General features: G+C 44.8%; 28 non-coding genes and 3 pseudogenes across 28 annotated transcripts; all 31 read left to right on the top strand.

Annotated features, from left to right (window-relative positions):
* Positions 1–505: 505 nt before the first annotated feature.
* On the top strand, positions 506–624 carry LOC130400362 (5S ribosomal RNA). Its single transcript, XR_008902840.1, has one exon. It is a non-coding gene; the product is annotated as a 5S ribosomal RNA (ribosomal RNA).
* Positions 625–1,142: 518 nt separating this feature from the next.
* LOC130400373 (5S ribosomal RNA) lies at positions 1,143–1,261 on the top strand. Its single transcript, XR_008902851.1, has one exon. It is a non-coding gene; the product is annotated as a 5S ribosomal RNA (ribosomal RNA).
* Positions 1,262–1,790: 529 nt separating this feature from the next.
* LOC130400385 (5S ribosomal RNA) lies at positions 1,791–1,909 on the top strand. The gene has a single exon (XR_008902862.1). It is a non-coding gene; the product is annotated as a 5S ribosomal RNA (ribosomal RNA).
* Positions 1,910–2,428: 519 nt separating this feature from the next.
* On the top strand, positions 2,429–2,547 carry LOC130400398 (5S ribosomal RNA). The gene has a single exon (XR_008902875.1). It is a non-coding gene; the product is annotated as a 5S ribosomal RNA (ribosomal RNA).
* A 528-nt stretch (positions 2,548–3,075) lies between these two features.
* Positions 3,076–3,194, top strand: LOC130400409 (5S ribosomal RNA). The gene has a single exon (XR_008902888.1). It is a non-coding gene; the product is annotated as a 5S ribosomal RNA (ribosomal RNA).
* Positions 3,195–3,722: 528 nt separating this feature from the next.
* On the top strand, positions 3,723–3,841 carry LOC130400420 (5S ribosomal RNA). The gene has a single exon (XR_008902901.1). It is a non-coding gene; the product is annotated as a 5S ribosomal RNA (ribosomal RNA).
* A 519-nt stretch (positions 3,842–4,360) lies between these two features.
* LOC130400644 (5S ribosomal RNA) lies at positions 4,361–4,480 on the top strand. Its single transcript, XR_008903122.1, has one exon. It is a non-coding gene; the product is annotated as a 5S ribosomal RNA (ribosomal RNA).
* A 527-nt stretch (positions 4,481–5,007) lies between these two features.
* Positions 5,008–5,126, top strand: LOC130400432 (5S ribosomal RNA). Its single transcript, XR_008902914.1, has one exon. It is a non-coding gene; the product is annotated as a 5S ribosomal RNA (ribosomal RNA).
* Positions 5,127–5,649: 523 nt separating this feature from the next.
* Positions 5,650–5,768, top strand: LOC130400444 (5S ribosomal RNA). Its single transcript, XR_008902926.1, has one exon. It is a non-coding gene; the product is annotated as a 5S ribosomal RNA (ribosomal RNA).
* A 5,615-nt stretch (positions 5,769–11,383) lies between these two features.
* Positions 11,384–11,501, top strand: LOC130401313 (5S ribosomal RNA). The gene has a single exon (XR_008903775.1). It is a non-coding gene; the product is annotated as a 5S ribosomal RNA (ribosomal RNA).
* A 529-nt stretch (positions 11,502–12,030) lies between these two features.
* LOC130395713 (5S ribosomal RNA) lies at positions 12,031–12,147 on the top strand. The gene has a single exon (XR_008898737.1). It is a non-coding gene; the product is annotated as a 5S ribosomal RNA (ribosomal RNA).
* Positions 12,148–12,665: 518 nt separating this feature from the next.
* On the top strand, positions 12,666–12,784 carry LOC130400455 (5S ribosomal RNA). The gene has a single exon (XR_008902939.1). It is a non-coding gene; the product is annotated as a 5S ribosomal RNA (ribosomal RNA).
* Positions 12,785–13,313: 529 nt separating this feature from the next.
* On the top strand, positions 13,314–13,432 carry LOC130400468 (5S ribosomal RNA). The gene has a single exon (XR_008902951.1). It is a non-coding gene; the product is annotated as a 5S ribosomal RNA (ribosomal RNA).
* Positions 13,433–13,961: 529 nt separating this feature from the next.
* LOC130400479 (5S ribosomal RNA) lies at positions 13,962–14,080 on the top strand. Its single transcript, XR_008902962.1, has one exon. It is a non-coding gene; the product is annotated as a 5S ribosomal RNA (ribosomal RNA).
* A 519-nt stretch (positions 14,081–14,599) lies between these two features.
* On the top strand, positions 14,600–14,718 carry LOC130400490 (5S ribosomal RNA). Its single transcript, XR_008902973.1, has one exon. It is a non-coding gene; the product is annotated as a 5S ribosomal RNA (ribosomal RNA).
* Positions 14,719–15,246: 528 nt separating this feature from the next.
* Positions 15,247–15,365, top strand: LOC130400501 (5S ribosomal RNA). The gene has a single exon (XR_008902984.1). It is a non-coding gene; the product is annotated as a 5S ribosomal RNA (ribosomal RNA).
* A 524-nt stretch (positions 15,366–15,889) lies between these two features.
* On the top strand, positions 15,890–16,008 carry LOC130400514 (5S ribosomal RNA). The gene has a single exon (XR_008902996.1). It is a non-coding gene; the product is annotated as a 5S ribosomal RNA (ribosomal RNA).
* A 529-nt stretch (positions 16,009–16,537) lies between these two features.
* Positions 16,538–16,656, top strand: LOC130400525 (5S ribosomal RNA). The gene has a single exon (XR_008903007.1). It is a non-coding gene; the product is annotated as a 5S ribosomal RNA (ribosomal RNA).
* A 529-nt stretch (positions 16,657–17,185) lies between these two features.
* Positions 17,186–17,304, top strand: LOC130400536 (5S ribosomal RNA). The gene has a single exon (XR_008903018.1). It is a non-coding gene; the product is annotated as a 5S ribosomal RNA (ribosomal RNA).
* Positions 17,305–17,832: 528 nt separating this feature from the next.
* Positions 17,833–17,951, top strand: LOC130400548 (5S ribosomal RNA). The gene has a single exon (XR_008903029.1). It is a non-coding gene; the product is annotated as a 5S ribosomal RNA (ribosomal RNA).
* A 528-nt stretch (positions 17,952–18,479) lies between these two features.
* Positions 18,480–18,598, top strand: LOC130400560 (5S ribosomal RNA). The gene has a single exon (XR_008903040.1). It is a non-coding gene; the product is annotated as a 5S ribosomal RNA (ribosomal RNA).
* A 525-nt stretch (positions 18,599–19,123) lies between these two features.
* LOC130400572 (5S ribosomal RNA) lies at positions 19,124–19,242 on the top strand. Its single transcript, XR_008903051.1, has one exon. It is a non-coding gene; the product is annotated as a 5S ribosomal RNA (ribosomal RNA).
* A 528-nt stretch (positions 19,243–19,770) lies between these two features.
* On the top strand, positions 19,771–19,889 carry LOC130400583 (5S ribosomal RNA). Its single transcript, XR_008903062.1, has one exon. It is a non-coding gene; the product is annotated as a 5S ribosomal RNA (ribosomal RNA).
* Positions 19,890–20,417: 528 nt separating this feature from the next.
* LOC130400595 (5S ribosomal RNA) lies at positions 20,418–20,536 on the top strand. The gene has a single exon (XR_008903073.1). It is a non-coding gene; the product is annotated as a 5S ribosomal RNA (ribosomal RNA).
* A 531-nt stretch (positions 20,537–21,067) lies between these two features.
* LOC130395538 (5S ribosomal RNA) lies at positions 21,068–21,185 on the top strand. Its single transcript, XR_008898586.1, has one exon. It is a non-coding gene; the product is annotated as a 5S ribosomal RNA (ribosomal RNA).
* A 519-nt stretch (positions 21,186–21,704) lies between these two features.
* LOC130400606 (5S ribosomal RNA) lies at positions 21,705–21,823 on the top strand. Its single transcript, XR_008903084.1, has one exon. It is a non-coding gene; the product is annotated as a 5S ribosomal RNA (ribosomal RNA).
* Positions 21,824–22,342: 519 nt separating this feature from the next.
* Positions 22,343–22,462, top strand: LOC130400561 (5S ribosomal RNA). Its single transcript, XR_008903041.1, has one exon. It is a non-coding gene; the product is annotated as a 5S ribosomal RNA (ribosomal RNA).
* Positions 22,463–22,980: 518 nt separating this feature from the next.
* LOC130395635 (5S ribosomal RNA) lies at positions 22,981–23,098 on the top strand. Its single transcript, XR_008898671.1, has one exon. It is a non-coding gene; the product is annotated as a 5S ribosomal RNA (ribosomal RNA).
* Positions 23,099–23,610: 512 nt separating this feature from the next.
* On the top strand, positions 23,611–23,725 carry LOC130396198 (5S ribosomal RNA; annotated as a pseudogene).
* A 1,146-nt stretch (positions 23,726–24,871) lies between these two features.
* Positions 24,872–24,986, top strand: LOC130396201 (5S ribosomal RNA; annotated as a pseudogene).
* A 521-nt stretch (positions 24,987–25,507) lies between these two features.
* LOC130396158 (5S ribosomal RNA) lies at positions 25,508–25,623 on the top strand (annotated as a pseudogene).
* Positions 25,624–25,734: the final 111 nt, after the last annotated feature.

The raw sequence follows: 25,734 nt of genomic DNA on the forward strand, positions 1-25,734 counted from the left end.
CATTGACTCCGTGGCCTACGTGCGTACCGTGACCTGATGTTTACTGCCAACCGCTTTGGAGGATTTAAGCAACATACAAAAACTGACAACGTCTCTCAAAACTATTTTTGTGAAACATGAGGACAGTATAGTGATACTGCCAGCAGGGAGCACCAGAGAGCTGAACCGACAGTTGTACATTTCTTAAACTTTCACCAACACAAACACGCACGCTCACTTCAGATCATGGGAGGACGTCAAAAATCACCACCCATTCTCTGACACTTTAACCGTTAACCTTGGTTCAAACATTTAACATCACACGCACACGCAGTGTATTTCAGATAATTAATGAATTCAGATGTCACAATGATCGTTTACATGGATAAGGAGTCCTACTGAATCAATTACTGCCGTTTATATCTAACTAATGATTGTTTTTGTAAGAGTGTAACGTCGAGCCTCAGCAGCTTTCTCACTCCTTATGTGCTACTGTATAAAACCTGGTTTTGCGCCTGCACTAATTGCTTACGGCCATACCACCCTGAACACGCCCGATCTCGTCTGATCTCGGAAGCTAAGCAGGGTCGGGCCTGGTTAGTACTTGGATGGGAGACCGCCTGGGAATACCAGGTGCTGTAAGCTTTTTCTTTTTCAACTCGAGCTCATTGACTACGTGGCGTACCGTGACCTGATGTTTACTGCCAACCGCTTTGGAGGATTTAAGCAACATACAAAAACTGACAACGTCTCTCAAAACTATTTTGTGAAACATGAGGACAGTATAGTGATACTGCCAGCAGGGAGCACCAGAGAGCTGAACCGACAGTTGTACATTTCTTAAACTTTCACCAACACAAACACGCACGCTCACTTCAGATCATGGGAGGACGTCAAAAAATCACCACCCATTCTCTGACACTTTAACCGTTAACCTTGGTTCAAACATTTAACATCACACGCACACGCAGTGTATTTCAGATAATTAATGAATTCAGATGTCACAATGATCGTTTACATGGATAAGGAGTCCTACTGAATCAATTACTGCCGTTTATATCTAACTAATGATTGTTTTTGTAAGAGTGTAACGTCGAGCCTCAGCAGCTTTCTCACTCCTTATGTGCTACTGTATAAAACCTGGTTTTGCGCCTGCACTAATTGCTTACGGCCATACCACCCTGAACACGCCCGATCTCGTCTGATCTCGGAAGCTAAGCAGGGTCGGGCCTGGTTAGTACTTGGATGGGAGACCGCCTGGGAATACCAGGTGCTGTAAGCTTTTTCTTTTTCAACTCGAGCTCATTGACTCCGTGGCCTACCGTGGCGTACCGTGACCTGATGTTTACTGCCAACCGCTTTGGAGGATTTAAGCAACATACAAAAACTGACAACGTCTCTCAAAACTATTTTTGTGAAACATGAGGACAGTATAGTGATACTGCCAGCAGGGAGCACCAGAGAGCTGAACCGACAGTTGTACATTTCTTAAACTTTCACCAACACAAACACGCACGCTCACTTCAGATCATGGGAGGACGTCAAAAAATCACCACCCATTCTCTGACACTTTAACCGTTAACCTTGGTTCAAACATTTAACATCACACGCACACGCAGTGTATTTCAGATAATTAATGAATTCAGATGTCACAATGATCGTTTACATGGATAAGGAGTCCTACTGAATCAATTACTGCCGTTTATATCTAACTAATGATTGTTTTTGTAAGAGTGTAACGTCGAGCCTCAGCAGCTTTCTCACTCCTTATGTGCTACTGTATAAAACCTGGTTTTGCGCCTGCACTAATTGCTTACGGCCATACCACCCTGAACACGCCCGATCTCGTCTGATCTCGGAAGCTAAGCAGGGTCGGGCCTGGTTAGTACTTGGATGGGAGACCGCCTGGGAATACCAGGTGCTGTAAGCTTTTTCTTTTTCAACTCGAGCTCATTGACTCCGTGGCGTACCGTGACCTGATGTTTACTGCCAACCGCTTTGGAGGATTTAAGCAACATACAAAAACTGACAACGTCTCTCAAAACTATTTTTGTGAAACATGAGGACAGTATAGTGATACTGCCAGCAGGGAGCACCAGAGAGCTGAACCGACAGTTGTACATTTCTTAAACTTTCACCAACACAAACACGCACGCTCACTTCAGATCATGGGAGGACGTCAAAAAATCACCACCCATTCTCTGACACTTTAACCGTTAACCTTGGTTCAAACATTTAACATCACACGCACACGCAGTGTATTTCAGATAATTAATGAATTCAGATGTCACAATGATCGTTTACATGGATAAGGAGTCCTACTGAATCAATTACTGCCGTTTATATCTAACTAATGATTGTTTTTGTAAGAGTGTAACGTCGAGCCTCAGCAGCTTTCTCACTCCTTATGTGCTACTGTATAAAACCTGGTTTTGCGCCTGCACTAATTGCTTACGGCCATACCACCCTGAACACGCCCGATCTCGTCTGATCTCGGAAGCTAAGCAGGGTCGGGCCTGGTTAGTACTTGGATGGGAGACCGCCTGGGAATACCAGGTGCTGTAAGCTTTTCTTTTTCAACTCGAGCTCATTGACTCCGTGGCCTAACGTGGCGTACCGTGACCTGATGTTTACTGCCAACCGCTTTGGAGGATTTAAGCAACATACAAAAACTGACAACGTCTCTCAAAACTATTTTTGTGAAACATGAGGACAGTATAGTGATACTGCCAGCAGGGAGCACCAGAGAGCTGAACCGACAGTTGTACATTTCTTAAACTTTCACCAACACAAACACGCACGCTCACTTCAGATCATGGGAGGACGTCAAAAAATCACCACCCATTCTCTGACACTTTAACCGTTAACCTTGGTTCAAACATTTAACATCACACGCACACGCAGTGTATTTCAGATAATTAATGAATTCAGATGTCACAATGATCGTTTACATGGATAAGGAGTCCTACTGAATCAATTACTGCCGTTTATATCTAACTAATGATTGTTTTTGTAAAAGTGTAACGTCGAGCCTCAGCAGCTTTCTCACTCCTTATGTGCTACTGTATAAAACCTGGTTTTGCGCCTGCACTAATTGCTTACGGCCATACCACCCTGAACACGCCCGATCTCGTCTGATCTCGGAAGCTAAGCAGGGTCGGGCCTGGTTAGTACTTGGATGGGAGACCGCCTGGGAATACCAGGTGCTGTAAGCTTTTTCTTTTTCAACTCGAGCTCATTGGCTCCGTGGCCTACCGTGGCGTACCGTGACCTGATGTTTACTGCCAACCGCTTTGGAGGATTTAAGCAACATACAAAAACTGACAACGTCTCTCAAAACTATTTTTGTGAAACATGAGGACAGTATAGTGATACTGCCAGCAGGGAGCACCAGAGAGCTGAACCGACAGTTGTACATTTCTTAAACTTTCACCAACACAAACACGCACGCTCACTTCAGATCATGGGAGGACGTCAAAAAATCACCACCCATTCTCTGACACTTTAACCGTTAACCTTGGTTCAAACATTTAACATCACACGCACACGCAGTGTATTTCAGATAATTAATGAATTCAGATGTCACAATGATCGTTTACATGGATAAGGAGTCCTACTGAATCAATTACTGCCGTTTATATCTAACTAATGATTGTTTTGTAAGAGTGTAACGTCGAGCCTCAGCAGCTTTCTCACTCCTTATGTGCTACTGTATAAAACCTGGTTTTGCGCCTGCACTAATTGCTTACGGCCATACCACCCTGAACACGCCCGATCTCGTCTGATCTCGGAAGCTAAGCAGGGTCGGGCCTGGTTAGTACTTGGATGGGAGACCGCCTGGGAATACCAGGTGCTGTAAGCTTTTTCTTTTTCAACTCGAGCTCATTGACTCCGTGGCGTACCGTGACCTGATGTTTACTGCCCACCGCTTTGGAGGATTTAAGCAACATACAAAAACTGACAACGTCTCTCAAAACTATTTTTGTGAAACATGAGGACAGTATAGTGATACTGCCAGCAGGGAGCACCAGAGAGCTGAACCGACAGTTGTACATTTCTTAAACTTTCACCAACACAAACACGCACGCTCACTTCAGATCATGGGAGGACGTCAAAAAATCACCACCCATTCTCTGACACTTTAAACCGTTAACCTTGGTTCAAACATTTAACATCACACGCACACGCAGTGTATTTCAGATAATTAATGAATTCAGATGTCACAATGATCGTTTACATGGATAAGGAGTCCTACTGAATCAATTACTGCCGTTTATATCTAACTAATGATTGTTTTGTAAAAGTGTAACGTCGAGCCTCAGCAGCTTTCTCACTCCTTATGTGCTACTGTATAAAACCTGGTTTTGCGCCTGCACTAATTGCTTACGGCCATACCACCCTGAACACGCCCGATCTCGTCTGATCTCGGAAAGCTAAGCAGGGTCGGGCCTGGTTAGTACTTGGATGGGAGACCGCCTGGGAATACCAGGTGCTGTAAGCTTTTTCTTTTTCAACTCGAGCTCATTGCCTCCGTGGCCTACCGTGGCGTACCGTGACCTGATGTTTACATGCCAACCGCTTTGGAGTTTAAGCAACATACAAAAACTGACAACGTCTCTCAAAACTATTTTTGTGAAACATGAGGACAGTATAGTGATACTGCCAGCAGGGAGCACCAGAGAGCTGAACCGACAGTTGTACATTTCTTAAACTTTCACCAACACAAACACGCACGCTCACTTCAGATCATGGGAGGACGTCAAAAAAATCACCACCCATTCTCTGACACTTTAACGTTAACCTTGGTTCAAACATTTAACATCAACGCACACGCAGTGTATTTCAGATAATTAATGAATTCAGATGTCACAATGATCGTTTACATGGATAAGGAGTCCTACTGAATCAATTACTGCCGTTTATATCTAACTAATGATTGTTTTTGTAAGAGTGTAACGTCGAGCCTCAGCAGCTTTCTCACACCTTATGTGCTACTGTATAAAACCTGGTTTTGCGCCAGCACTAATTGCTTACGGCCATACCACCCTGAACACGCCCGATCTCGTCTGATCTCGGAAGCTAAGCAGGGTCGGGCCTGGTTAGTACTTGGATGGGAGACCGCCTGGGAATACCAGGTGCTGTAAGCTTTTTCTTTTTCAACTCGAGCTCAATTGACTCCGTGGCGTACCGTGACCTGAATAGTTTACTGCCAACACGCTTTGGAGGATTTAAGCACATACAAAAACTGACAACGTCTCTCAAAACTATTTTGTGAAACATGAGGACAGTATAGTGATACTGCCAGCAGGGAGCACCAGAGAGCTGAACCGACAGTTGTACATTTCTTAAACTTTCACCAACACAAACACGCACGCTCACTTCAGATCATGGGAGGACGTCAAAAAATCACCACCCATTCTCTGACACTTTAACGGTTAACCTTGGTTCAAACATTTATACATCACACGCAACCACGCAGTGTATTTCAGATAATTAATGAATTCAGATGTCACAATGATCGTTTACATGGATAAGGAGTCCTACTGAATCAATTACTGCCGTTTATATCTAACTAATGATTGTTTTGTAAGAGTGTAACGTCGAGGCCTCAGCAGCTTTCTCACTCCTTATGTGCTACTGTATAAACCTGGTTTTGCGCCTGCACTAGTTGCTTACGGCCATACCACCCTGAACACGCCCGATCTCGTCTGATCTCGGAAGCTAAGCAGGGTCGGGCCTGGTTAGTACTTGGATGGGAGACCGCCTGGGAATACCAGGTGCTGTAAGCTTTTTCTTTTTCAACTCGAGCTCTCCACAGGCTGACCCGGGGCTGCCGTGTGACGCCGCAGACGCAACTTCCGGGTAGCCGGCTTGGTTTGGTTTGTTTGGTTGGTTAGCAGGACGCTTAGCGTCGACCTGCTATCTCGGTTTGTATCTACTTTTCGGTATTTATATCTGTGACCTGTTCTGCATACTCTGTATTGTTTTCGCTGCTTCCTCGCTGGAGCTCCGTCTGCATCAACCACGGTAAGCATGGATTGGGATTGTTCTTGCTCTGCCTTTCTCATGGATAAGATAGCTCTGTTAGAGAGACGTATCTCTCAGTTAGAGGATGAAAGGGTAGCGAGAATAGAGAAAACAGTTATTCCAGAAAGTATAGAGAAGAGACCCGCCAGGCGGACTCGTGGAGCTAACGCTATCGTTAGCAGTGACTCCGTCAAGGCAATCCTGTCGGCAGCACCACTTGCGAGGCAGGTTGCGGTGGTCAGTACCCTGCCTCGCAAGTCTTTCTCGGGGGTAGAAACGCTAGTCATAGGTGACTCTGTTACACGTAAAGTTAGGCTACACTCGCCAGCGACAGTTATTTGCCTACCCGGGGCCAGGGCTCCCGACATTGAAGCTAAACTTAGGGTGCTAACATGCGGTGAGACCTCATACGGAGTTAGATTAGATGCACCAAACACCGACATTAGCTTCGACAACATTGTAGTTCATGTCGGCACCAACGATGCTAGGACAAGACAAACTGAGGTCACAAAAAGCAACATAGCTAGGCTTTGTGACTTCGCCAGAAAGATGTGTCGGCATCGATTAATTCTCTCTGGCCCTCTACCCGATAAGGGTAATGATGAGCGTTATAGTAGACTATTGTCTCTAAATCGCTGGCTGGCCCTATATAGCTCAGAGCAGGGCTTTGGTTTCATAGATAACTGGCCCTCCCTGTGGGTCGCCCTGGTGTGCTCATGAGAGACGGCCTACACCCTACTGGGTTAGGTGCCTCAATTATGTCAAAAAACATAGATAGATGTCTTAGTCAGGCGTGACTCATCCACTCACAGCACGCTGGGCTGCAGGAGTTTAGTAAACCTGCTAGCAACATGATAGTCTACGTTGCAGAGTCTAGAACAGAGTCTAGAATAGCAGATGGGTTAGCTGAACCAGGATCTACTGCACCAATTGTTTCAGAGCTGAGTGTTAACCGGACTCCCTCTGTAACTAACGCTGTACCTATATGTTCGGTGGGCCAAAACTGCATGTCAAACCGCATGTCAAATCGCATGTCAAATCGCATGGTAAATCGCATGACGCATGACGCATCGCATGAAATTAACGCTGTACCTATATGTACAGTCGTGCAAAATCGCATGTTAACTCGCATGACAGAGCTGAGTGTTAACCACACTCCCTCAGAAATTAACGCTGTACCTAGTACAGGCGTGCAAAATCGCATGGCAAATCGCATGATAAACCGCATGTCAAATCAAATACTAACAACTAACCGGACTCCCCCTGAAATTAACACTGTACCTATATGTACGGTGGCGCGGCCCCGCTCTGTCTCGAGGTGTAAAACCCGCAGGCGAGCGCCGCGACCAGTATGTCCAACTCTGGCGATCCCACTGATCGCCTCAGAGCTGAGTGTTAACCAGACTCCCTCTGAAAATAACCCTGTACCTATATGTACGGTGGTGCGGCCTCGCGCTGTCTCGAGGTGTAAAACCCGCAGACGAGGGCCGCAACCAGTATGTCGAAACCGCGGTATCCCCCGACCGCTTCAGAGCTGAGTGTTAACCAGACTCCCTCTGAAAATAAAAAAGGGAAGTACTCAGAATAGGGTTCATGAACATAAGGTCGCTTTCATCGAAGGCGCTCTTGGTCCATGATTTAATTATTGATGAAAAGATCGACATTGGGGCTTTCTGAAACCTGGTTAAAACCAGATGAGTTTCTAGCCTTAAACGAAGCTACTCCACCCCATTACGTTAGCACCCAAGTATCTAGAGAAGTTAAGAAAGGTGGTGGAGTAGCCCTGATATCTAATTCTAAGCTTAATTTAAAGCCGAAGAATAGATATTTTCAGATCCTTTGAGGTGCTAGCGCTCTGCACCTCAGCTCCTCGAGAAGCAAAACGAGTTCCAGACTCTTTTGTTTTAGCTGTAGTATACCGTCCTCCAGGACCGTATTCAGTTTTTCTGGATGAGTTTTCTGACTTTGCAGCTGATTTGGCTACATATTCAGACAATATTTTGCTTATTGGGGATTTCAACATTCACGTGAATAACCCGTCTGATGCCCTCACAAGGGCTTTTCTCTCCATTACAGATACGCTTGGCTTCAAACAGCTCGTCCAGCAACCAACTCACATCGGTGGAAACACGTTGGATCTCGTTCTGACCCGCGGTGTTGACATTTCGCAGCTAGTGGTCTCTTCCTACACCTCAGCTTTATCAGACCACTTTTTGCTCACTTTCCAGGTGGTGGTATCCTGCCCCTGCGACGATCAGCAAGCTACTTTCAGCTGTCGCCGCATCACACCTGCAACCATTACAGCTATGGAAGATAATTATCTGGTTCACTTGCACCTCTTGTGACTATAGTGGTTCTGTGGAGTGCCTTACTGATGACCTCAACACTGCCTTGTCTGTTGCCATTGATTCAGTTGCTCCGTACGTAACTAAAAAACGAACATTGAAAAAACCAGCTCCTTGGTTTAATGCAGAAACTCGCATTCTGAAGCGAAATTGCAGGATCCTTGAACGCAAATGGCGCTCGACTAAACTTGAGGTCTTTCATCTTGCATGGCATAATAGTCTGATCACCTATAAGGGTGCGCTGACTATCGCCAGGAACACCTACTTTTCTAGTATCATTAATTTGAATAGAAATAACCCTAAGTTTCTTTTTGACACGGTGAGGAGTCTCACTCAGAAACAGAATCAGACCGTAGGCTCCTCGATCTCGGCAGGTGAATTCATGGATTTCTTTGAGAATAAGATTCAATCAATTAGAGAGGAAATTGATGCTTACCGGGCGGCTAATCCTACACATCCTGTGGGGCAGGATGGGGTTCTGCCAAGTAGGATGGTGAACTCTGACGCAACTCTTTTGGAGTTTAAGGCGATTTCCTTGGTGGAACTTGAAAGGGTGATAAAGGCCTCAAAGCCAACAACTTGTATGTTGGATCCGCTCCCTTCTAGGGTTCTTAAGGAACTTTTTCCAGCGGTGGGGCCTGTTATCCTCTTGCTTATGAATCTTTCGTTTTCAACAGGAATTGTTCCTTCCAATTTCAAGGCTGCGGTGTTAAAACCGCTACTCAAAAAGCCTGGCCTAGATCCTGAATTAGTCAGGAACTATCGGCCTATATCGAATCTGCCCTTCTTGTCTAAGGTACAGGAAAGGATTGTAGCAAAGCAAATTGTTGATTATTTGACGAGGAATAATCTCTTCGAACCTTTCCAGTCGGGGTTCAGGAATTTCCACTCAACTGAAACTGCTATTACAAGAGTTGTAAATGACATCCTTCTTGCTTTGGATAAAAACACAAGCACAATGCTTGTGATGTTGGATCTGAGCGCTGCGTTTGATACGATTGACCATAGCACTCTTCTTCACCGTCTTGAACACTATGTTGGTTTCGGGGGTACGGCTCTTGGTTGGCTTGAATCGTACCTCACAGATAGAACCCAATTTGTGCTTCATGAGGGTGCAGAATCGAAGCATTGTAAATTGCGCTTTGGCGTACCACAAGGGTCGGTTCTTGGTCCATTGCTTTTTGCAATTTATATGCTTCCCCTCGGTGACGTTATTCGCGGCTTCGGAATTAGTTTCCATTGCTATGCGGATGACACCCAGCTCTACATTCCTGTGGATTCCGGGGATTCTGCCCAGATTCAAAAGGTTGAGTCCTGTTTGGCTGCTGTGAAGGGCTGGATGTCACAAAACTTCCTACAGCTTAATACTGGGAAGACAGAGCTGATGATTATCGGCTCGAAGCGGGACCGGGAAAAGTTTGAGGATGTCTCTCTGTGGTTGGATGGCTTCGCCATCCCACAGAGTGCATCCGTCAGAAATCTTGGTGTCTTGTTCGACCCTCAACTATGCTTTGATCAGCATATAAGAAGTATAACTAGAATTGCCTTTTTCCATTTGAGAAACATTGCAAGAATCAGATCAATGTTATCTGTAGTGGATGCAGAGACACTGATTCATGCGTTTGTCTCGTCAAGACTGGACTATTGCAATGCACTGTTCTCGGGATTACCGAACTCTACTACAAAGAGTCTACAGCTGGTACACAATGCGGCAGCTAGATTGCTGACCAGAACGAGAAAGTTTGATCATATTACACCTATTCTCGCCTCTTTACATTGGCTACCAATAACTTTCAGATCAGACTTTAAGGTGCTATTGCTAACCTATAAAGCCTTGCATGGACTATCTCCATTGTACCTGAAGGACCTGATTATTCCTTATAGTCCTTCTCGGTCTCTCCGGTCTTCGGGAGCCGGCCTTCTTTCATTGCCGAAGGTTAAAAAGAAATCGGCTGGACAGAGAGCATTTGCCTATCGAGCCCCCTTTTTATGGAATAGGCTGCCATCAGCGATCAGGGAAGCTGACTCTGTGGAGCTATTCAAAGGGAAGCTCAAAACGCACCTCTACAATCTTGCATTTGGAGTGTGAAAACAACAGATGCGTAGTGAAGACTACTCTGTTTGCTTGTGCTTTTCTTATTACATTATACATTCCCACTATGTACTTTTCCGTTCTAATTCACTATTCTGTCAGTTGTAGCGTGCTGCGGGTGCTGGACTGGATGCCTGGACTCTCCTCATGGATAACCGGCCAGAACCCCATCACCATTTTAATATGATGTACATGTATTTACCTGTATGCCATTTGTGGCACCCATTGCACTCCTGACCATCCCTGGAAGAAGGGATCCCCTACACTGCGTTTCTTCTCAAGATTTCTTCCTTGCTGATTCAAGGGAGTTTTTTCTTGCCCGTGTGGGGGCATGGGTAAAGGGGGGTGTCACAAATATTTGGCCTGTTAAGCCCTTTGAGACTGTAATGGTGATTAAGGGCTATACAAATAAAATTGAATTGAATTGAATTGAATTGAATTGAATTGACTCCGTGGCGTACCGTGACCTGATGTTTACTGCCAACCGCTTTGGAGGATTTAAGCAACATAAAAAACTGACAACGTCTCTCAAAACTATTTTTTGTGAACATGAGGACAGTATAGTGATACTGCCAGCAGGGAGCACCAGAGAGCTGAACCGACAGTTGTACATTTCTTAAACTTTCACCAACACAAACACGCACGCTCACTTCAGATCATGGGAGGACGTCAAAAATCACACCATTCTATGACACTTTAACCGTTAACCTTTGGTTTTCACACATTTAACATCACACGCACACGCAGTGATTTCATGATAATTAATGAATTCAGATGTCCACAACTGATCGTTTACATGGATAAGAGTCCTACTGAATCAATTACTGCCGTTTATATCTAACTAATGATTGTTTTTGTAAAAGTGTAACGTCAGAGCTCAGCAGCTTTCTCACTCCTTATGTGCTACTGTATAAAACCTGGTTTTGCGCCTGCACTACTTGCTTACGGCCATACCACCCTGAACACGCCCGATCTCGTCTGATCTCGGAAGCTAAGCAGGGTCGGGCCTGTTAGTACTTGGATGGGAGACCGCCTGGGAATACCAGGTGCTGTAAGCTTTTTCTTTTTCAACTCGAGATCATTGCTCCGTGGCGCTACCGTGGCGTACCGTGACCTGATGTTTACTGCCAACCGCTTTGGAGGATTTAAGCAACATACAAAAACTGACAACGTCTCTCAAAACTATTTTTGTGAAACATGAGGACAGTATAGTGATACTGCCAGCATGGAGCACCAGAGAGCTGAACCGACAGTTGTACATTTCTTAAACTTTCACCAACACAAACACGCACGCTCACTTCAGATCATGGGAGGACGTCAAAAAATCACCACCCATTCTCTGACACTTTAACCGTTAACCCTGGTTCAAACATTTAACATCACACGCACACGCAGTGTATTTCAGATAATTAATGAATTCAGATGTCACAATGATCGTTTACATGGATAAGGAGTCCTACTGAATCAATTACTGCCGTTTATATCTAACTAATGATTGTTTTTGTAAAAGTGTAACGTCGAGCCTCAGCAGCTTTCTCACTCCTTATGTGCTACTGTATAAAACCTGGTTTTGCGCCTGCACTAATTGCTTACGGCCATACACCTGAACACGCCCGATCTCGTCTGATCTCGGAAGCTAAGCAGGGTCGGGCCTGGTTAGTACTTGGATGGGAGACCGCCTGGGAATACCAGGTGCTGTAAGCTTTTTCTTTTTCAACTCGAGCTCATTGACTCCGTGGCGTACCGTGACCTGATGTTTACTGCCAACCGCTTTGGAGGATTTAAGCAACATACAAAAACTGACAACGTCTCTCAAACTAGTTTTTGTGAAACATGAGGACAGTATAGTGATACTGCCAGCAGGGAGCACCAGAGAGCTGAACCGACAGTTGTACATTTCTTAAACTTTCACCAACACAAACACGCACGCTCACTTCAGATCATGGGAGGACGTCAAAAATCACCACCCATTCTCTGACACTTTAACCGTTAACCTTGGTTCAAACATTTAACATCACACGCACACGCAGTGTATTTCAGATAATTAATGAATTCAGATGTCACAATGATCGTTTACATGGATAAGGAGTCCTACTGAATCAATTACTGCCGTTTATATCTAACTAATGATTGTTTTTGTAAAAGTGTAACGTCGAGCCTCAGCAGCTTTCTCACTCCTTATGTGCTACTGTATAAAACCTGGTTTTGCGCCTGCACTAATTGCTTACGGCCATACCACCCTGAACACGCCCGATCTCGTCTGATCTCGGAAGCTAAGCAGGGTCGGGCCTGGTTAGTACTTGGATGGGAGACCGCCTGGGAATACCAGGTGCTGTAAGCTTTTTCTTTTTCAACTCGAGCTCATTGACTCCGTGGCCTACCGTGGCGTACCGTGACCTGATGTTTACTGCCAACCGCTTTGGAGGATTTAAGCAACATACAAAAACTGACAACGTCTCTCAAAACTATTTTTGTGAAACATGAGGACAGTATAGTGATACTGCCAGCAGGGAGCACCAGAGAGCTGAACCGACAGTTGTACATTTCTTAAACTTTCACCAACACAAACACGCACGCTCACTTCAGATCATGGGAGGACGTCAAAAAATCACCACCCATTCTCTGACACTTTAACCGTTAACCTTGGTTCAAACATTTAACATCACACGCACACGCAGTGTATTTCAGATAATTAATGAATTCAGATGTCACAATGATCGTTTACATGGATAAGGAGTCCTACTGAATCAATTACTGCCGTTTATATCTAACTAATGATTGTTTTTGTAAAAGTGTAACGTCGAGCCTCAGCAGCTTTCTCACTCCTTATGTGCTACTGTATAAAACCTGGTTTTGCGCCTGCACTAATTGCTTACGGCCATACCACCCTGAACACGCCCGATCTCGTCTGATCTCGGAAGCTAAGCAGGGTCGGGCCTGGTTAGTACTTGGATGGGAGACCGCCTGGGAATACCAGGTGCTGTAAGCTTTTTCTTTTTCAACTCGAGCTCATTGCCTCCGTGGCCTACCGTGGCGTACCGTGACCTGATGTTTACTGCCAACCGCTTTGGAGGATTTAAGCAACATACAAAAACTGACAACGTCTCTCAAAACTATTTTTGTGAAACATGAGGACAGTATAGTGATACTGCCAGCAGGGAGCACCAGAGAGCTGAACCGACAGTTGTACATTTCTTAAACTTTCACCAACACAAACACGCACGCTCACTTCAGATCATGGGAGGACGTCAAAAAATCACCACCCATTCTCTGACACTTTAACCGTTAACCTTGGTTCAAACATTTAACATCACACGCACACGCAGTGTATTTCAGATAATTAATGAATTCAGATGTCACAATGATCGTTTACATGGATAAGGAGTCCTACTGAATCAATTACTGCCGTTTATATCTAACTAATGATTGTTTTTGTAAAAGTGTAACGTCGAGCCTCAGCAGCTTTCTCACTCCTTATGTGCTACTGTATAAAACCTGGTTTTGCGCCTGCACTAATTGCTTACGGCCATACCACCCTGAACACGCCCGATCTCGTCTGATCTCGGAAGCTAAGCAGGGTCGGGCCTGGTTAGTACTTGGATGGGAGACCGCCTGGGAATACCAGGTGCTGTAAGCTTTTTCTTTTTCAACTCGAGCTCATTGACTCCGTGGCGTACCGTGACCTGATGTTTACTGCCAACCGCTTTGGAGGATTTAAGCAACATACAAAAACTGACAACGTCTCTCAAAACTATTTTTGTGAAACATGAGGACAGTATAGTGATACTGCCAGCAGGGAGCACCAGAGAGCTGAACCGACAGTTGTACATTTCTTAAACTTTCACCAACACAAACACGCACGCTCACTTCAGATCATGGGAGGACGTCAAAAAATCACCACCCATTCTCTGACACTTTAACCGTTAACCTTGGTTCAAACATTTAACATCACACGCACACGCAGTGTATTTCAGATAATTAATGAATTCAGATGTCACAATGATCGTTTACATGGATAAGGAGTCCTACTGAATCAATTACTGCCGTTTATATCTAACTAATGATTGTTTTTGTAAAAGTGTAACGTCAAGCCTCAGCAGCTTTCTCACTCCTTATGTGCTACTGTATAAAAACCTGGTTTGCGCCTGTACTAATTGCTTACGGCCATACCACCCTGAACACGCCCGATCTCGTCTGATCTCGGAAGCTAAGCAGGGTCGGGCCTGGTTAGTACTTGGATGGGAGACCGCCTGGGAATACCAGGTGCTGTAAGCTTTTCTTTTTCAACTCGAGCTCATTGCCTCCGTGGCCTACCGTGGCGTACCGTGACCTGATGTTTACTGCCAACCGCTTTGGAGGATTTAAGCAACATACAAAAACTGACAACGTCTCTCAAAACTATTTTTGTGAAACATGAGGACAGTATAGTGATACTGCCAGCAGGGAGCACCAGAGAGCTGAACCGACAGTTGTACATTTCTTAAACTTTCACCAACACAAACACGCACGCTCACTTCAGATCATGGGAGGACGTCAAAAAATCACCACCCATTCTCTGACACTTTAACCGTTAACCTTGGTTCAAACATTTAACATCACACGCACACGCAGTGTATTTCAGATAATTAATGAATTCAGATGTCACAATGATCGTTTACATGGATAAGGAGTCCTACTGAATCAATTACTGCCGTTTATATCTAACTAATGATTGTTTTTGTAAGAGTGTAACGTCGAGCCTCAGCAGCTTTCTCACTCCTTATGTGCTACTGTATAAAACCTGGGTTTGCGCCTGCACTAATTGCTTACGGCCATACCACCCTGAACACGCCCGATCTCGTCTGATCTCGGAAGCTAAGCAGGGTCGGGCCTGGTTAGTACTTGGATGGGAGACCGCCTGGGAATACCAGGTGCTGTAAGCTTTTTCTTTTTCAACTCGAGCTCATTGCTCCGTGGCTACCGTGGCGTACCGTGACCTGATGTTTACTGCCAACCGCTTTGGAGGATTTAAGCAACATACAAAAACTGACAACGTCTCTCAAAACTATTTTTGTGAACATGAGGACAGTATAGTGATACTGCCAGCAGGGAGCACCAGAGAGCTGAACCGACAGTTGTACATTTCTTAAACTTTCACCAACACAAACACGCACGCTCACTTCAGATCATGGGAGGACGTCAAAAAATCACCACCCATTCTCTGACACTTTAACCGTTAACCTTGGTTCAAACATTTAACATCACACGCACACGCAGTGTATTTCAGATAATTAATGAATTCAGATGTCACAATGATCGTTTACATGGATAAGGAGTCCTACTGAATCAATTACTGCCGTTATATCTAACTAATGATTGTTTTTGTAAAAGTGTAACGTCGAGCCTCAGCAGCTTTCTCACTCCTTATGTGCTACTGTATAAACCTGGTTTTGCGCCTGCACTAATTGCTTACGGCCATACCACCCTGAACACGCCCGATCTCGTCTGATCTCGGAAGCTAAGCAGGGTCGGGCCTGGTTAGTACTTGGATGGGAGACCGCCTGGGAATACCAGGTGCTGTAAGCTTTTTCTTTTTCAACTCGAGCTCATTGACTCCGTGGCCTACCGTGGCGTACCGTGACCTGATGTTTACTGCCAACCGCTTTGGAGGATTTAAGCAACATACAAAAACTGACAACGTCTCTCAAAACTATTTTTGTGAAACATGAGGACAGTATAGTGATACTGCCAGCAGGGAGCACCAGAGAGCTGAACCGACAGTTGTACATTTCTTAAACTTTCACCAACACAAACACGCACGCTCACTTCAGATCATGGGAGGACGTCAAAAAATCACCACCCATTCTCTGACACTTTAACCGTTAACCTTGGTTCAAACATTTAACATCACACGCACACGCAGTGTATTTCAGATAATTAATGAATTCAGATGTCACAATGATCGTTTACATGGATAAGGAGTCCTACTGAATCAATTACTGCCGTTTATATCTAACTAATGATTGTTTTTGTAAAAGTGTAACGTCGAGCCTCAGCAGCTTTCTCACTCCTTATGTGCTACTGTATAAAACCTGGTTTTGCGCCTGCACTAATTGCTTACGGCCATACCACCCTGAACACGCCCGATCTCGTCTGATCTCGGAAGCTAAGCAGGGTCGGGCCTGGTTAGTACTTGGATGGGAGACCGCCTGGGAATACCAGGTGCTGTAAGCTTTTTCTTTTTCAACTCGAGCTCATTGCCTCCGTGGCCTACCGTGGCGTACCGTGACCTGATGTTTACTGCCAACCGCTTTGGAGGATTTAAGCAACATACAAAAACTGACAACGTCTCTCAAAACTATTTTTGTGAAACATGAGGACAGTATAGTGATACTGCCAGCAGGGAGCACCAGAGAGCTGAACCGACAGTTGTACATTTCTTAAACTTTCACCAACACAAACACGCACGCTCACTTCAGATCATGGGAGGACGTCAAAAATCACCACCCATTCTCTGACACTTTAACCGTTAACCTTGGTTCAAACATTTAACATCACACGCACACGCAGTGTATTTCAGATAATTAATGAATTCAGATGTCACAATGATCGTTTACATGGATAAGGAGTCCTACTGAATCAATTACTGCCGTTTATATCTAACTAATGATTGTTTTTGTAAAGAGTGTAACGTCGAGCCTCAGCAGCTTTCTCACTCCTTATGTGCTACTGTATAAAACCTGGTTTTGCGCCTGCACTAATTGCTTACGGCCATACCACCCTGAACACGCCCGATCTCGTCTGATCTCGGAAGCTAAGCAGGGTCGGGCCTGGTTAGTACTTGGATGGGAGACCGCCTGGGAATACCAGGTGCTGTAAGCTTTTTCTTTTTCAACTCGAGCTCATTGACTCCGTGGCTACCGTGCGTACCTGTGACCTGATGTTTACTGCCAACCGCTTTGGAGGATTTAAGCAACATACAAAAACTGACAACGTCTCTCAAAACTATTTTTGTGAAACATGAGGACAGTATAGTGATACTGCCAGCAGGGAGCACCAGAGAGCTGAACCGACAGTTGTACATTTCTTAAACTTTCACCAACACAAACACGCACGCTCACTTCAGATCATGGGAGGACGTCAAAAAATCACCACCCATTCTCTGACACTTTAACCGTTAACCTTGGTTCAAACATTTAACATCACACGCACACGCAGTGTATTTCAGATAATTAATGAATTCAGATGTCACAATGATCGTTTACATGGATAAGGAGTCCTACTGAATCAATTACTGCCGTTTATATCTAACTAATGATTGTTTTTGTAAGAGTGTAACGTCGAGCCTCAGCAGCTTTCTCACTCCTTATGTGCTACTGTATAAAACCTGGTTTTGCGCCTGCACTAATTGCTTACGGCCATACCACCCTGAACACGCCCGATCTCGTCTGATCTCGGAAGCTAAGCAGGGTCGGGCCTGGTTAGTACTTGGATGGGAGACCGCCTGGGAATACCAGGTGCTGTAAGCTTTTTCTTTTTCAACTCGAGCTCATTGACTCCGTGCCTACCGTGGCGTACCGTGACCTGATGTTTACTGCCAACCGCTTTGGAGGATTTAAGCAACATACAAAAACTGACAACGTCTCTCAAAACTATTTTTGTGAAACATGAGGACAGTATAGTGATACTGCCAGCAGGGAGCACCAGAGAGCTGAACCGACAGTTGTACATTTCTTAAACTTTCACCAACACAAACACGCACGCTCACTTCAGATCATGGGAGGACGTCAAAAAATCACCACCCATTCTCTGACACTTTAACCGTTAACCTTGGTTCAAACATTTAACATCACACGCACACGCAGTGTATTTCAGATAATTAATGAATTCAGATGTCACAATGATCGTTTACATGGATAAGGAGTCCTACTGAATCAATTACTGCCGTTTATATCTAACTAATGATTGTTTTTGTAAGAGTGTAACGTCGAGCCTCAGCAGCTTTCTCACTCCTTATGTGCTACTGTATAAAACCTGGTTTTGCGCCTGCACTAATTGCTTACGGCCATACCACCCTGAACACGCCCGATCTCGTCTGATCTCGGAAGCTAAGCAGGGTCGGGCCTGGTTAGTACTTGGATGGGAGACCGCCTGGGAATACCAGGTGCTGTAAGCTTTTTCTTTTTCAACTCGAGCTCATTGACTCCGTGGCCCGTGGCGTACCGTGACCTGATGTTTACTGCCAACCGCTTTGGAGGATTTAAGCAACATACAAAAACTGACAACGTCTCTCAAAACTATTTTTGTGAAACATGAGGACAGTATAGTGATACTGCCAGCAGGGAGCACCAGAGAGCTGAACCGACAGTTGTACATTTCTTAAACTTTCACCAACACAAACACGCACGCTCACTTCAGATCATGGGAGGACGTCAAAAAATCACCACCCATTCTCTGACACTTTAACCGTTAACCTTGGTTCAAACATTTAACATCACACGCACACGCAGTGTATTTCAGATAATTAATGAATTCAGATGTCACAATGATCGTTTACATGGATAAGGAGTCCTACTGAATCAATTACTGCCGTTTATATCTAACTAATGATTGTTTTTGTAAAGTGTAACGTCGAGCCTCAGCAGCTTTCTCACTCCTTATGTGCTACTGTATAAAACCTGGTTTTGCGCCTGCACTAATTGCTTACGGCCATACCACCCTGAACACGCCCGATCTCGTCTGATCTCGGAAGCTAAGCAGGGTCGGGCCTGGTTAGTACTTGGATGGGAGACCGCCTGGGAATACCAGGTGCTGTAAGCTTTTTCTTTTTCAACTCGAGCTCATTGCCTCCGTGGCCTACCGTGGCGTACCGTGACCTGATGTTTACTGCCAACCGCTTTGGAGGATTTAAGCAACATACAAAAACTGACAACGTCTCTCAAAACTATTTTTGTGAAACATGAGGACAGTATAGTGATACTGCCAGCAGGGAGCACCAGAGAGCTGAACCGACAGTTGTACATTTCTTAAACTTTCACCAACACAAACACGCACGCTCACTTCAGATCATGGGAGGACGTCAAAAAATCACCACCCATTCTCTGACACTTTAACCGTTAACCTTGGTTCAAACATTTAACATCACACGCACACGCAGTGTATTTCAGATAATTAATGAATTCAGATGTCACAATGATCGTTTACATGGATAAGGAGTCCTACTGAATCAATTACTGCCGTTATATCTAACTAATGATTGTTTTTGTAAAAGTGTAACGTCGAGCCTCAGCAGCTTTCTCACTCCTTATGTGCTACTGTATAAAACCTGGTTTTGCGCCTGCACTAATTGCTTACGGCCATACCACCCTGAACACGCCCGATCTCGTCTGATCTCGGAAGCTAAGCAGGGTCGGGCCTGGTTAGTACTTGGATGGGAGACCGCCTGGGAATACCAGGTGCTGTAAGCTTTTTCTTTTTCAACTCGAGCTCATTGCCTCCGTGGCCTACCGTGGCGTACCGTGACCTGATGTTTACTGCCAACCGCTTTGGAGGATTTAAGCAACATACAAAAACTGACAACGTCTCTCAAAACTATTTTTGTGAAACATGAGGACAGTATAGTGATACTGCCAGCAGGGAGCACCAGAGAGCTGAACCGACAGTTGTACATTTCTTAAACTTTCACCAACACAAACACGCACGCTCACTTCAGATCATGGGAGGACGTCAAAAAATCACCACCCATTCTCTGACACTTTAACCGTTAACCTTGGTTCAAACATTTAACATCACACGCACACGCAGTGTATTTCAGATAATTAATGAATTCAGATGTCACAATGATCGTTTACATGGATAAGGAGTCCTACTGAATCAATTACTGCCGTTTATATCTAACTAATGATTGTTTTTGTAAAGTGTAACGTCGAGCCTCAGCAGCTTTCTCACTCCTTATGTGCTACTGTATAAAACCTGGTTTTGCGCCTGCACTAATTGCTTACGGCCATACCACCCTGAACACGCCCGATCTCGTCTGATCTCGGAAGCTAAGCAGGGTCGGGCCTGGTTAGTACTTGGATGGGAGACCGCCTGGGAATACCAGGTGCTGTAAGCTTTTTCTTTTTCAACTCGAGCTCATTGACTCCGTGGCCTACCGTGGCGTACCGTGACCTGATGTTTACTGCCAACCGCTTTGGAGGATTTAAGCAACATACAAAAACTGACAACGTCTCTCAAAACTATTTTTGTGAAACATGAGGACAGTATAGTGATACTGCCAGCAGGGAGCACCAGAGAGCTGAACCGACAGTTGTACATTTCTTAAACTTTCACCAACACAAACACGCACGCTCACTTCAGATCATGGGAGGACGTCAAAAAATCACCACCCATTCTCTGACACTTTAAACCGTTAACCTTGGTTCAAACATTTAACATCACACGCACACGCAGTGTATTTCAGATAATTAATGAATTCAGATGTCACAATGATCGGTTTACATGGATAAGGAGTCCTACTGAATCAATTACTGCCGTTTATATCTAACTAATGATTGTTTTTGTAAGAGTGTAACGTCGAGCCTCAGCAGCTTTCTCACTCCTAATGTGCTACTGTATAAAACCTGGTTTTGCGCCTGCACTAATTGCTTACGGCCATACCACCCTGAACACCGCCGATCTCGTCTGATCTCGGAAGCTAAGCAGGGCCGGGCTGGTTAGTACTTGGATGGGAGACCGCCTGGGAATACCAGGTGCTGTAAGCTTTTTCTTTTTCAACTCGAGCTCATTGACTCCGTGGCGTACCGTGACCTGATGTTTACTGCCAACCGCTTTGGAGGATTTAAGCAACATACAAAAACTGACAACGTCTCTCAAAACTATTTTTGTGAAACATGAGGACAGTATAGTGATACTGCCAGCAGGGAGCACCAGAGAGCTGAACCGACAGTTGTACATTTCTTAAACTTTCACCAACACAAACACGCACGCTCACTTCAGATCATGGGAGGACGTCAAAAAATCACCACCCATTCTCTGACACTTTAACCGTTAACCTTGGTTCAAACATTTAACATCACACGCACACGCAGTGTATTTCAGATAATTAATGAATTCAGATGTCACAATGATCGTTTACATGGATAAGGAGTCCTACTGAATCAATTACTGCCGTTTATATCTAACTAATGATTGTTTTTGTAAGAGTGTAACGTCGAGCCTCAGCAGCTTTCTCACTCCTTATGTGCTACTGTATAAAACCTGGTTTTGCGCCTGCACTAATTGCTTACGGCCATACCACCCTGAACACGCCCGATCTCGTCTGATCTCGGAAGCTAAGCAGGGTCGGGCCTGGTTAGTACTTGGATGGGAGACCGCCTGGGAATACCAGGTGCTGTAAGCTTTTTCTTTTTCAACTCGAGCTCATTGACTCCGTGGCGTACCGTGACCTGATGTTTACTGCCAACCGCTTTGGAGGATTTAAGCAACATACAAAAACTGACAACGTCTCTCAAAACTATTTTTGTGAAACATGAGGACAGTATAGTGATACTGCCAGCAGGGAGCACCAGAGAGCTGAACCGACAGTTGTACATTTCTTAAACTTTCACCAACACAAACACGCACGCTCACTTCAGATCATGGGAGGACGTCAAAAAATCACCACCCATTCTCTGACACTTTAACCGTTAACCTTGGTTCAAACATTTAACATCACACGCACACGCAGTGTATTTCAGATAATTAATGAATTCAGATGTAACAATGATCGTTTACATGGATAAGGAGTCCTACTGAATCAATTACTGCCGTTTATATCTAACTAATGATTGTTTTTGTAAAAGTGTAACGTCGAGCCTCAGCAGCTTTCTCACTCCTTATGTGCTACTGTATAAAACCTGGTTTTGCGCCTGCACTAATTGCTTACGGCCATACCACCCTGAAACACGCCCGATCTCGTCTGATCTCGGAAGCTAAGCAGGGTCGGGCCTGGTTAGTACTTGGATGGGAGACCGCCTGGGAATACCAGGTGCTGTAAGCTTTTTCTTTTTCAACTCGAGCTCATTGACTCCGTGGCGTACCGTGACCTGATGTTTACTGCCAACCGCTTTGGAGAGATTAAGCAACATACAAAAACTGACAACGTCTCTCAAAACTATTTTGTGAAACATGATGACAGTATAGTGATACTGCCAGCAGGGAGCACCAGAGAGCTGAACCGACAGTTGTACATTTCTTAAACTTTCACCAACACAACACGCCACGCTCATTCAGATCATGGGAAGGACGTCAAAAAATCACCACCCATTCTCTGACACTTTAACCGTTAACCTTGGTTCAAACATTTAACATCACACGCACACGCAGTGTATTTCAGATAATTAATGAATTCAGATGTCACAATGATCGTTTACATGGATAAGGAGTCCTACTGAATCAATTACTGCCGTTTATATCTAACTAATGATTGTTTTTGTAAAAGTGTAACGTCCAGCCTCAGCAGCTTTCTCACTCCTTATGTGCTACTGTATAAAACCTGGTTTTGCGCCTGCACTAATTGCTTACGGCCATACCACCTGAACACGCCCGATCTCGTCTGATCTCGGAAGCTAAGCAGGGTCGGGCCTGGTTAGTACTTGGATGGGAGACCGCCTGGGAATACCAGGTGCTGTAACTTTTTCTTTTTCAACTCGAGCTCATTGACTCCGTGGCCTACCGTGGCGTACCGTGACCTGATGTTTACTGCCAACCGCTTGGAGGATTTAAGCAACATACAAAAACTGAAAACGTCTCTCAAAACTATTTTTGTGAAACGAGGACAGTATAGTGATACTGCCATCAGGAGCACCAGAGAGCTGAACCGACAGTTGTACATTTCTTAACTTCACCAACACGGAACACGCACGCTCACTTCAGATCATGGGAGACGTCAAAAATCACCACCCATTCTCTGACACTTTAACCGTTAACCTTGGTTCAAATTTAACATCAACGCACAGCAGTGTATTTCAGATATTAATGATTCAGATGTCACAATGATCGTTTACATGGATAAGAGTCCTACTGATCAATTACACTGCCGTTTATATCTAACTAATGATTGTTTTTGTAAAAGTGTAACGCGAGCCTCAGCACTTTCTCACTCCTTATGTGCTACTGTATAAAACCTGGTTTTGCGCCTGCCTAATTGCTTACGCCCATACCACCTGAACACGCCCGATCTCGTCTGATCTCGGAAGCTAAGCAGGTCGGGCCTGGTTAGTACTTGGATGGGACTAGCCTGGGAATCCAGGTGCTGTAAGCTTTTCTTTTTCACTCGAGCTCATTGCCCCTGGCCTACCGTGGCGTACCGTGACCTGATGTTTACTGCCAACCGCTTTGGAGATTTAACAACATACAAAACTGACAACGTCTCTCAAACTATTTTTTGTGAAACATGAGGACAGTATAGTGATACTGCCAGCAGGGAGCACCAGAGAGCTGAACCGACAGTTTGTACATTTCTTAAACTTTCACCAACACAACACACGCACGCTCACTTCAGATAATGGGAGGACGTCAAAAAATCACCACCCATTCTCTGACTATTTAACCGTTAACCTTGGTTCAAACATTTAACATCACACGCACACGCAGTGTATTTCAGATAATTAATGATTTCAGATGTCACAATGATCGTTTACATGGATAAGGAGTCCTACTGAATCAATTACTGCCGTTTTATCTAACTAATGATTGTTTTTGTAAAAGTGTACGTCGAGCCTCAGCAGCTTTCTCACTCCTTATGTGCTACTGTATAAACCTGGTTTTGCGCCTGCACTATTTGCTTACGCCATACCACCCTGAACACGCCCGATCTCATCTGATCTCGGAGCTAGCAGGTCGGCCTGGTTAGTACTTGGATGGGAGACCGCCTGGGAATAACAGGTGCCGGAAGCTTTTTCTTTTTCAACTCGAGCTCATTGACTCCGTGGCGTACCGTGACCTGATGTTTACTGCCAAGCGCTTTGGAGGATTTAAGCAACATACAAAACTGACAACGTCTCTCAAAACTATTTTTGTGAACATGAGGACAGTATAGTGATACTGCCAGCAGGGAGCACCAGAGAGCTGAACCGCAGTTGTACATTTCTTAAACTTTCACCAACACAAACACGCACGCTCACTTCAGATCATGGGAGGACGTCACAAATCACCACCCATTCTCTGACACTTTAACCGTTAACCTTGGTTCAAACATTTAACATCACACGCACACGCAGTGTATTTCAGATAATTATGAATTCAGATGTCACAATGATCGTTTACATGGATAAGGGGTCCTACTGAATCAATTACTGCCGTTTATCTAACTAATGATTGTTTTTTGTAAAGTGTAACGTCGAGCCTCAGCAGCTTTCTCACTCCTTATGTGCTACTGTATAAAACCTGGTTTTGCGCCTGCACTATTGCTCACGGCCATACCACCCTGAACATGCCCGATCTCGTCTGATCTCGGAAGCTAAGCAGGTCGGCCTGGTTAGTACTTGGATGGGAGACCGCCTGGGAATACCAGGCTGTAAGCTTTTTCTTTTTCAACTCGAGCTCATTGACTCCGTGGCCTCCGTGGCGTACCGTGACCTGATGTTTACTGCCCACCGCTTTGGGATTTAAGCAACATACAAAAACTGACAACGTCTCTCAAAACTATTTTGTGAAACATGAGACAGTATAGTGATACTGCCAGCAGGGAGCACCAGAGAGCTGAACGACAGTTTGTACATTTCTTAAACTTTCACCAACACAAACACGCACGCTCACTTCAGATCATGGGAGGACGTCAAAAATCACCACCCATTCTCTGACACTTTAACCGTTAACCTTGGTTCAAACATTTAACATCACAGCACACGCAGTGTATTTCAGATAATTAATGATTCAGATGTCACAATGATCGTTTACATGGATAAGGAGTCCTACTGATCAATTACCTGCCGTTTATATCTAACTAATGATTGTTTTTTGTAAAAGTGTAACGTCAAGCCTCAGCAGCTTTCTCACTCCTTATCTGCTACTGTATAAAACCTGGTTTGCGCCTGTACTAATTGCTTACGGCCATACCACCCTGAACACGCCCGATCTCGTCTGATCTCGGAAGCTAAGCAGGGTCGGCCTGTTAGTACTTGGATGGGAGACAGCCTGGGAATACCCGTGCTGTAAGCTTTTTCTTTTTCAACTCGAGCTCATTGCCTCCGTGGCCTACCGTGTGTACCGTGACCTGATTTTACTGCCAACCGCTTTGGAGGATTTAAGCAACATACAAAACTGAAAACG

The sequence above is a fragment of the Gadus chalcogrammus genome, chromosome 12 (assembly GCF_026213295.1).
Source record: "Gadus chalcogrammus isolate NIFS_2021 chromosome 12, NIFS_Gcha_1.0, whole genome shotgun sequence".
Lineage (NCBI taxonomy): Eukaryota > Metazoa > Chordata > Actinopteri > Gadiformes > Gadidae > Gadus > Gadus chalcogrammus.